Source organism: Falco rusticolus, chromosome W (assembly GCF_015220075.1).
Source record: "Falco rusticolus isolate bFalRus1 chromosome W, bFalRus1.pri, whole genome shotgun sequence".
NCBI classification, from domain to species: Eukaryota; Metazoa; Chordata; class Aves; order Falconiformes; family Falconidae; genus Falco; species Falco rusticolus.
Window position 1 is genome coordinate 21,388,520 of NC_051209.1, and position 11,004 is coordinate 21,399,523.

Genomic DNA, 11,004 nt, shown 5'->3' on the forward strand with positions numbered 1-11,004 from the left:
TTAGAGGGCAGAGAAGCCAAGCATCTGGGATCACTTTCTAGGGAAGAGGGCATTGACAAGGCGACTGGAAGAGAGACACAAGTCCTCAGTCTTTGGAGGTGACTTGTCAAGCGTGAAGGAAAGATAGCCTTTCAAGGAGGATATTACATGTCGCCAAGGCAAGTGGACTGCAATAGAGGGAGGTATCCAGTACCTGAGGGAATTAGCTGTGCCAGAGATGATTTATTATGACCAGAACAACACACAATTACTCACAGATCCCAACAAAGTCCTATGCACATGACCCTAATTAGCCAAGGGGGTATTCCATACCATAGAACGTCATGCTGAGTATATGAACTAGGGGGAGTTGGCCAGGGCCTGCCAATTGCTGCTCAGGGACCAGCTGGGCATCAGTCTGCAGGTGGTGAGCAATTGTGCATCACTTGTTTTCTTTTATCCCTTCCCTTTGGATTTTATTCCTTGCCCCTTCTCCCTCCTTTTCATTATAATTGTTATTATTATATATTTTCTATTTTTATTTTATTTTAATTATTGAATTGTATAACCCTCAAGTTTTACATTCCTTCCTGATTCTTCTCCCCATCTCCTGGGGGGGGGGGGGGGGGGAGCGAGCGAGCAGTTGCATGGCGCTTAGTTACTGGTGTGTTATCAGCATTATTATCACACCAAATCCAAAACACAGCACTGTACCAACTATTGAGAAGAAAAAATAACTATCCCAGCCAAAAGCAGGACAGAGACTAAAAAGCTACTTGATCCACAGGATTCACCCAAAAGAAGTTCTTGGTATTTGTGTGTTCTGCCCTCAGATAAGAAGATATTACTAGGAAATAAGTTACTGAAAAACTAGTTTCTCAAATAAAACTCAGGAGAGAGAGATGATAAAAAGACAATGGAGCTGACTGTAACTATTGCTAAGTTTAAAGAGAAGTATACATATCCATATGAATACGTATATATATATACTCACATATAGTTTCACTGTAGTTCTGTGCGTGAAGTGCTAAGTGATAGAGAACTGCAGTTCTGAACAATTGTGGGACCACTGATCTGTGCTACTGGTCTAAGGCTGTTTTAAACTTAGTTGGAATGCATCCAGTGATGAATGGGAAACCTTTATTACCTCTAGTAGGATGTCCCCGTGAAAAATGGCTCTGAATTTAGCAATCAAGATAGAAGGCATAATTTGCAAAACTGGTTGCATGGGGTTTGGAGTGGATTCTATTCTACCTGACAGATCAAGAAAGTTAATCATCAAGTGGCAGTTTCAGGGAGGAAACCCCAGTACATCTGACAGCTATCTAAACAAGAGCTATAGAACATATTTGCACTATGTTAAAACAGTGTATTGAGATTTCCCTCAATACAAAAAGTAAATGAAGGCACAAAAAGAAGAAAGGTGAAAAAATTGGAAATTGTTTATTTGCTGCATAAGGAAACTTCTTGTAAATTACATATAAAGAAACTTGCTATGCTGTAGTGTGTAATTTTAATATTCCGCAAAGATAATTGTATACAAACCAAAACAAAGTAGATGACTAAATCCATCAGGCAACCTACACAACGGTTTATCAAATTTTATACTTTGCAGCACTAGCATGCTTAAAATCTTGTTGTTCATTTTGAAGTGCTGCAAAAAAATTCTTTTCACATATCTTTGGAGTATTTTTAAAACCATCTAACTATAAAATACTTTTCAAAATTAGCAGGCATTAGTTAAAGCACCCAAGAAAAGTAACACCAAGGTCTAACTGATGCAAAGGTGTGAGTTTTGGTTTTGTTTTTAAAATCCATTTTAGTTTTATCAGAGTTAGGAATTATTAAAGTGCACTATGAGTCCAGTCAGCCTGAGGCACTGCTGACCCTTGTCATATTATGACTGTATATAAATTTAATAGATTATATAGCTCTAGAGATTTCTCTGTTAGAGACATACCCAGTAACAGGAATAAAACAAATACCATAGTGAAGCTGCAAGCTAGTTAGAATGGCTGTACCCTCAAGTGCAGTGTATGCTTAGAAACATTTTTCCACAGTTTCATATTATACCACATCAGGCATTTTTATTTGACTTTTAAATTTAGAAGTGCTGATAAAGGCTTTACTGATGATCCTGGCTTCTAGAAACAACACACAGACATTTTTGACACCTTTTACTGTTCTCTACCTATCATTTCTACATTTGCTGAAACAGCAGGCTGAACTGCATTTTACACTTCACTGCTCTGGACCATGCTGACAGACAGGTCTATTATTCTATAATGATCTTTTTTTCACACTGAAAACTCTTCACTATGCTTCACTATTACTGAATACTTGTGGGTATAAAAAGAAACTCTCTAAAGCATGATTACCTAAAAATATTTGTTAATAAGCTTAATACAAACATTATGTAGAAAAAATGGTTCAGTTACAAAAAAAAATATAAATCATTAGAGGGCCAATAAAAATATACCAAAGAGAAGTTCTTTACAAAAGTAAAGTTAGGAAGTATGAGACATTGACATTCACTGTAAACATCCTGTGTTCACTAGAATCCCTTGTCTAAAGTATATGTTCTGGTTTTGTTCCTGAGCTTCATGGCCAACACTTGCATAGATAGCTAAATCTGTCATAAAGGGTTGTTTATACAGACCCTTCTGTACTGCTTTGTACAGAACTTCAATAAACTAATGATTTTACTTTTTGAAATAGTTTCATTTACTATCAGGCAGTTCAAGGAAATTATGAAGCATGGTATGATTTTTGTGTACTCAGTGCATTGGATGGGTTGGGACAGCTACCTTATGGTGTATTAATCTTAAATATTATATTAAGAAGTGTAGCTGTTTGATATTTTGGCTTACCATAAATATCTACTTCTGCTCACTGCTGCAAGGCTCACTTCTGCTCTGCCAAAGACTGCATATGGCAATATGTCAGGAATCTGAGTGCTACAACATCAAGCAACTAAATTACTCCCCAATAACAAGATGCAGCTTATAAACAGTACAGAAGACCTAATGGAGAATTTCACCTTTACCTAGGCAACATGAGTGCTTTCCTCTTCAGGGGTCCTCAAACTTTTTAAACAGGGGGCTGGCGCGCGGATGAAGTGGCAGGAGGTCATCTGCGGCTGCTTGGTTTCCCCCCCCAAACCCCGGTGGGGGGGTTCTGTAAATACCGGGGGCCGGACTGAGGACCCTGGGGGGCCGTATCCGGCCCGTGGGCCATAGTTTGAGGACCCCTGCTCTAGATTAACCTCCCTCTATTTGAGGAAACCAGAAAGTACTTTCAAGGTAAACATGACATGGAGTGGCCTAAGCGAAAAGTCTGAAGAACATACTTGCAGTTTGGATATGAAAAGCAAGCATGTGTTTAGTTACTGCACATACAAATGCACATGGGAAGTGGTAGAGACAAACAAATCCACCTCACAAATAGCACAATAACACAAAAGCAGCAAATTGTCTATTTTAAATCTTATAAGGCAAATCTAGATAAACACCCATGACATAATTAATAAAAATGGGGAGTTTTCCTTGGCTTTTTTCTTTACTTTTTCTGTGATTGGCTTTTACACATTGATAAAATTTGTTTAAGCACTTTCTGGACATCTTCATCCATTTGACCCTAGACAAGGGGAAAAAGAAAAGATGATTGAATTCAAGCATCACTTTACTCCGTAAGAAGATTTACAAACTATTTTTTAGGTATATTAATTACATCAATTTCCCAAAAGGAAGTAGTGTTAAATTTGTGTTTAAACAGTCATACCTTTTGGGTAGGATGACTTAGATAAAAAATGCAAAGTTTTTACTAGATCTGCAGAAGAAACATCTTTCATTAAAATACCAATACTCTGTAACTGAAAATATGCAACCATACCTGCACAGCACAGAGAAGATGCATCCTGTAAACTGAGAAAATTTCCTGATGCTGTTTCTTTGTTTACTAGAAAATAGTTAAGCAGAAAGTCACGGAGCATTCAGAACTGTTGAATTCAGAACTCTCCAACTAGATTTAGGGAGCTCTGGGGAATTACAAACCATAGTTTTATGCATGCATGGAAAACCAGCTCAGACAGTACTGTGCCACTAGCCATCCAAAACAGAATTTGCTCGGAAGCGTAGTCTACAGAAATGCTGTAATTCTACCCATTCCAGTAAAAAAAGCTTGTGAGATGACAGTAGTTGTAAGAAGTGCTGAGTTTCAAAGATGTGGAATGAGCACATACTCTACTTCTGAGCTTATCAGCAATCAGAATTGAGGAAAGCCAACAATATTCTGACAAATCAACCCTCAACTGCAACCGAGCTCTTCCCTGATGTTAGTGACCCATCTGTCAGCTAATGCCTTCCCAGGGAAGAAGAGGTGCTTACAAAGGTCTCAACCCATGAAATCCTCAGCTAATTACTAAACATTCAAACAAGGAAAGTCAAACTCCTTTTTCATTATCACAGACTGCCACATCCCAGAAGCCATCTTTCCAAAATAATGTGAAGCTGTTAGGAAAGCTAGCCTACAAGAAGGAAAGAATGCTTTTGTCCTGTTTTAAATACTACCCACTTTCCTAATATGTTGAATATCTTTGTACCTTACACTACTTTGATGGTCCTTGAGCAGTGGGAGATGAAGGTTCCTTTTGGACTTGGTGGACTGGGATAATAAACAGCCATGGGCCTTTATACTGACAGGATGCAGTATGCTTATTTATTTCTTCCCACTGCAAGGGAATTTTTCTAGCTCATATACATATTGACTCTTCTGTCTGCTGGGGAGGATAGGAGAGCAGACACCAGGTAAGCCATTAAGGCTGGGAATTTTCTTTTCAGAGTTACTCCAGAGCTCTCAAAGGCCTCTGGCGGACAGTACCTTTTTTTCACACTCTACAGTGAACTAAAATGCTCTTTTGGACAGGCAAGCTCTTGGAAATGGCTCAACTTGGCTTAGAAGACTGGACCTTTCATGCACAAACAAGTACAATCTTAAAAATCTTTAAGCACTAGAGAAGTTCAGAGAATAAACTGTGCTCCCTATGGACTTGCTTGATTTGAAACTTCACACCTTCAGTGACTATTTTCTTTCAAGAAGTCAAACTTATTTTAGCTTAAAAAAAACCAAAAGACTTCATCTGATGAATCAATCCACAAGTTCCTGAGAAAAAACACAAATCCACTGCACACTGTCCATATTTTTCACAAATCAGGGTCTCAGCAGCAGGTCTGGCCACTGCATTCTACTACAAGTACAGGAACTTTGCTCTACTATTTATCTGAGGAAATATAGTGGGGAAACAGCTTTCTTTAGTTAGACTGTTTCTGAGGAGCAATTTGTGAACTGCAGATTCCAAAATGTTTCAGACCATTATAGAATTTCTGGATGAAAATTCCTTTCCTTGTACTCATTGACTGTGCTCCATTTTAAATAAGGCAGAGTCAGGAATGGCACACACATCTTGGGAGAACTGGGAATAATGGGTTTGTGAATTATCACACTTATAGTCAGTTGGTTTTGCAACTGGTTCACTTGTTGTAATGCCTCCAGCTGCTGGCTTTGTCTTTTGGGGGCACTGGTTGAGTAGGAAAGCTGAGAAAAGCTGTTCAATGCTTCTTTTAATTTGCTAAGTTCCTTGGACATTTCATTGATCTAGGGAGGCAAAAATAGGTTTTCATGAAAAGCTACAAGGCATACTGTATATTCATGGGTCTCATCTTGGGAGTATTTGTGACTTAAATTTAAGAAGTAGGGAAAACCAAGATGTAAACTCAATGGACAGACATGTAAGCAAAGGGTTAATGCTTCTCTGTCCCCCCTCGTAGCCCTGCCAATTTAAAATGCATTCCTTGTTCTGAAAGCCAGCAATATTTACAAACAAGGATTGTTTGTAAACATTTACCACCTTTACAGACACTGCTGCTGAACACAAGACAAAAACATACCAAACATAGGCCAGCTATTCACAGCCAACAAAATACATAGCTTTTTATAAAGAAATTTGTAGTGATAGATATGGTAGTTGCAGAGTAAAAATAGTTGGTTCATGCTGACATTGAGATGATATAGTAAACTCAGTGAAATTTTGTTCCTTTCTGATATTTTATTTTCTTGTCTCCTCTGGAATCTCTTCCTGCTGTAAATCCCAATTCTTTGACTTCAGTTGCCTAAACAGTGTGAATCCAACCTAAGCAGAACTTAAAAGAGGTAAATTGAAAGGTCATGCATATCTCCACAGAAGAGGAAAACCAACTGTAAAGTCAAACATATTGAAAACTTCTTTGACTTTGATATCTGAATTTTTAGATGGGCAAATGCACTCAGAAGTTACTCTACTGTGACACTTGACACAACATTGTCTATTAGGTCACCCATGCACCATCCAACATGTTTTGCAGTCTGAACTCATGTGCTACCTGAATCACTAACCTTTTCATCTTTATCCTCTTTTGGTTTTGATGAGCTTTCAGAATATCTTTTCATTTCAAGATCATCTTGAGCTTGATGGTACTTTTGGTGAAGACCAGTCACCTCCCGTTTCTTTGCTTCAAGTAGAGTATGCATACCTTCTTTCTCTTCTTTCAAGTGCAAAACTTAATTTCTCAGTTGCATAGCATCTAAAGACACATTTTCCTTCTCTTTGATTACATCCTTCAGTTTGGTAGACAAAACACTAACTTCACTCTCTAATGATGACTGGAGCTTTTCATATGTAGTCTTGGGTACCATTGCTTCATTAATTGCAACTTTTTCTTCCAGTAATTCCTTCTGTAGGTTTCTTACTTCACTTTCCTTGTTGGTAAGCAGTCCTTTCAGCTCATTTATTTCTTCCTCCATTTCCTTTACAGTATTTCTGAGTCCATTCATCACCTGACGGTGATTGGCATTTGTTTCTGAGTGTCTAATAGTTGCTTTAGTACTTCTGCTTCATCTAATACTTTTGTGTACTGGGTTTTCATTTCTGATAACTCATTCTCTGCTTTGTTTTTCAAAGAATTTGTTACCTGGATCAGTTTTTCATGTTCATCCCTAGGAATGTAGTCCAAAGCTATATCATCTAGAGCTTTTGTCTTCCTATAGTCTTCAAGTTTTGTTTGTGCTTTGTACAACTGAGACAATTCACTGTTTTCTGTTGAGCTCATCTATCATTCTTTGCATTGCATCTTTCATTTCTCCAGCTTCAGCACTAGATTCCAACTGTGTCCAATTTGTCAGCTTGTCCTGTAGCCTTTTAATTTCTTCTTGCCCTTCTTTGTACCTCTCATTGTCAATCAACAATGCTTTCTCTTGATTAATGTTATCAATAACTGAACAATATGAAATCTTTATTTCCTCACACTCTTCCACAGACAATTTGCTTGCCACATTCTTCTCTTTCTTCAAACTTTTTCTGTAGTGCTCTCACTTTCTCTTTTTGTCTTTCACTTTCCTCCAATGCTCTCTTCAATTCTTGCTTAAGCATTTCAACTTCTTTGCATGTAACCTTCAACCTACTCAGTTCAGAATTGGTTTCTTCACTTTCAGAGGAAAAAACACTCAGCTTCATTTGCCTTTGTACATTCAAAACCTCTTTCACAGCTTCCTCGTATCTGTTTTGGATTTCTTGGAACTTTACGTTAAGATCAGAACCATTTCCTGAAATGTCTGTGCTATTTAAATGATCTGTTTTGGGGACTCTAGACTGGACCTGAGCTTCTATGTGCTTTCTTTTGGCTTCAGAATTCTCTAATTTCCTCTGCATATCCTTTAAGTCTTCCTGGAGGTATTTCATTTTTACTTCACTGGGGCTTGCCGATTTTTCTTAAATTTGGGTGACATTTATTGTAGACCTCAGCTCCTGAGCGGAGAACTCACTTTATCTGTCTGCTGTTTGATCAAACTCTGTTTGGGATGAACGATAAGTTTCTGTGGTTGAATCCATTTCTTTAGGTGTTCTTTCCTGTGCAAAAAGAAACCCAAACAATTGCACAATAAAAACAAGTACATGATTATATTTTTTAGAATAGAGCAAGCTAGGAAATCTTGCCACATCCTACAGAGACAGACAATTAAAGCACCATGGAAAAAAGTTTTTAGAAAAATTCAAAATGCAGCTGCTCCCATTTAGTCATCTACAGCAAGAGAAGGCAATAAGTGCCAAGCTCCTCTGAAAGTCTGGTCTGATCTCCATAAGCTAATAATCAAAGCTATGCAAATTAAAATTCTGCTAATACAACTGTTAACATATTTTAGAATGTGGTTATCATAATAAACAGTTATTCAGTAATTTATGGGAAAAATGAGAAGATCAAAACACTGATTGAATCCTTTGGGACAGAGTGTTTCCATGATCTTACCACCAACAAGCTCATTAAATTATCTTCACAGCACATCTCTCTAAAACAGTAAGCAGGTCTTTGTTCTGCTAGCAGATTAACAGAGAACTAGAACAGCACAAAAATATGCCACCTGTAATTTGTCCTTTAGCTCCTTATTGTGCAATGTCAAGGAAGTGATTTTTGCTTGCATCAACAGAAGTAGATCTTGCTGGTCAGCTTCAGAACTCACATCCAATAAACTATCCACACCTTTAGAGAGGAAAAAAAAAGGATTCAAAAGCTTTCAAAAAGATGATCTGGTAGATAGTTAGTTATTCTAACCTTTCAAATGAAACAGTTTGTTCCCATGACCACTAAGTGTGAACAGTGAACTGTTCCTAGAAACTGTTTCCCAAAAATGTGTTAGATCACCCAATAGAAGCAGGAGGTTTTGGTGGGGAGCTGCTAGTGAAGTTACAAAACATTACTCCCAATTCTTATTGTGTCTCACATTCTAAGTGGAAAGAAACAGTGGATTTCTGACAAGATTTCAACATGAATGTTGTTGAAACACCTAACCAAATACAAAAATAAGGATTAAGTGTTATTGTATACTTGTTGTGCTGTCACTCAGTCTGTCTTTATTATCTCAATGCAAGAAGCTGAATTCTTCCTGCTGAGACAGAAAAAGAAAATGCTTTCCCAGAAAGCAGATGTAAAGTTGGACAGTTCACCAAAGATAAGTAGAGATAGTATAGATCTTGCCGGATAAAGCCTGTCAAAGTGGGTTTCTTTTATTTCTGGGGTCTTGTTTAATTGTAGCATGTGACAAGTATTTCAAAGTCCACTAAAGACATTCAAGTTCCATTGCCCAGTTCTCAATAAAAGTTAAAGAAACACGGGCAACTATCTCATAGGTAGTTTGGAAGGCTGCAGCCCCTGTGATAAATAATTGCAATATAATGTGATATATTAAAAAATATATATATTCAATACAATAAGGTAAAGATCAGACAGAATGCACACACATATTTCCCTGATGTATTTGGTGAAAGGGTCTCTACTTTTCACATTGCACAATGCCATACACTTCACTGGTATTAGATAATGAGCTCTCACAGCATTAATACTTTCATAACCATATTCCTAAATACTTACTAACTTATGACTAACTATTTACATATTCAGTAAATGCGACGAGCAAGGGAAAGCAAGCAGCCAACTCAATATGAGTGATAGAGCAAGCTTCGATTTATTATGGCGCGATTATGTCTTATATACAGTTCCAGTTAATTATGCCTACAAATCATCTGCTGATTGGCTAAGCTCTAAAGGGTTACACTTTCATCCATCCTCCTATTTGCGGTTTCTGCGGATAGCTAGCTACATATATTTTTTTTCCCTCTCTTGTCTACGCGAATTCCTCAAAGTTATTTACAACATTAGGCACAAGGTCAGCATGACCTTATCTCTCTTCCCTTATTAGCAAGCCTGGTAATTTTCCATTTTTAGCAAGCCTGGTAATTTTCCATTTTTAGCAAGCCTGGTAATTTTCCATTTTTAGCAAGCCTGGTAATTTTCCATTTTTAGCAAGCCTGGTAATTTCCCGCTGCGGCCTAGCTTGGTTCACTCCAGACTTATGTCAAAAGCTGTATCACACAGTCCTTCTATGGAACCGTGGCTGTTCTCTTTCATCCATTCTGCAACAATTCCCCCTTTTTCTTTTTGGACAAGGAAAACTGGTCCAGTTACACGCTCAAATAATTTTCGAATACAAGAGAGAGCACAGCTTAAACATATAAATCCAATGATAACAATTATTACTATAAGCAACACACTTTGCAACAGTCTTTTTAACCAGCCTCCTATCCCAAGCCAATTTGTTAAGCTTTCAAGGCCAAAAAATCCAACATCTTGTTGAATTTTTTGAGAATGTTCCATCAATTGTTTGATTTCTTTATGTACGGAGCTTGAATTATCTTCAAGGTCCATACACCACATGCCTTCAAAATCTTCACAGCCATGTCCATGTGCTAATAGTAAAAAGTCAATGGCCATGCGGTTTTGCAAAACAGCATGTTGAACAATAGTTAAACTATCAGCTAGGTCTGATAAAACTCTGCTGGTGAGGTTGGCTTGTTTAACCACCCAACAAGACAGCGTTTCTAAATTTTTGTGGGCCCGAGCAGCGGCGGCACCTGGGATAAATAACGAAGCAAAAAATACCTCCCATTTGTTCCAAAGTTGAACGTTATCATCACAGGTGTTACCAAGGATCTGGGAAGTGTCTCTTCTCCATCTCACTGGATTTGATTTGTTAGGATGAATATGTGGTAAGGCTAAACTCAGACGACCGATGGTACATGGACCACCTACAGGCATTGAGGGTATTCCATTCCATGCTCTATTACCACAAATAAAAACAAACCAGGGGGTAATTTCCTAGGATATAATACTCCAGGTGCAGGATTAGACAGATTTCGACTGGTATGGTTACACCAAACACTCCAATTAAACTGATTCTTAATTGGATATACGGGAGTGATAGCAGTTGTACTACAAGGCATGTTAGAGGCTTCACCAGCACAAGGGTACCGGGAAGAATTCAAATATACACAATAAGAGGCATTTAGTGAATCGACTAGTTCGATTTCTTGAGGGCTAGGACCAATAGGGAGTTTGTCATCCCAGTTATCAAATTTTTCAAAAAAGCTGCTCATATTATTAC

At 37.9% G+C, this 11,004-nt stretch overlaps 1 long non-coding RNA gene and 1 pseudogene across 1 annotated transcript; one reads left to right on the forward strand and one right to left on the reverse strand.

Moving 5' to 3' along the window:
- The first annotated feature begins 1,558 nt into the window (after window positions 1–1,558).
- Window positions 1,559–5,977, forward strand: LOC119140684. The gene is made up of 3 exons (XR_005101683.1): window positions 1,559–1,569; window positions 4,300–4,311; window positions 5,530–5,977. It is a non-coding gene; the product is annotated as an uncharacterized LOC119140684 (long non-coding RNA).
- Window positions 5,978–6,384: 407 nt separating this feature from the next.
- Window positions 6,385–10,334, reverse strand: LOC119140735 (annotated as a pseudogene).
- Window positions 10,335–11,004: the final 670 nt, after the last annotated feature.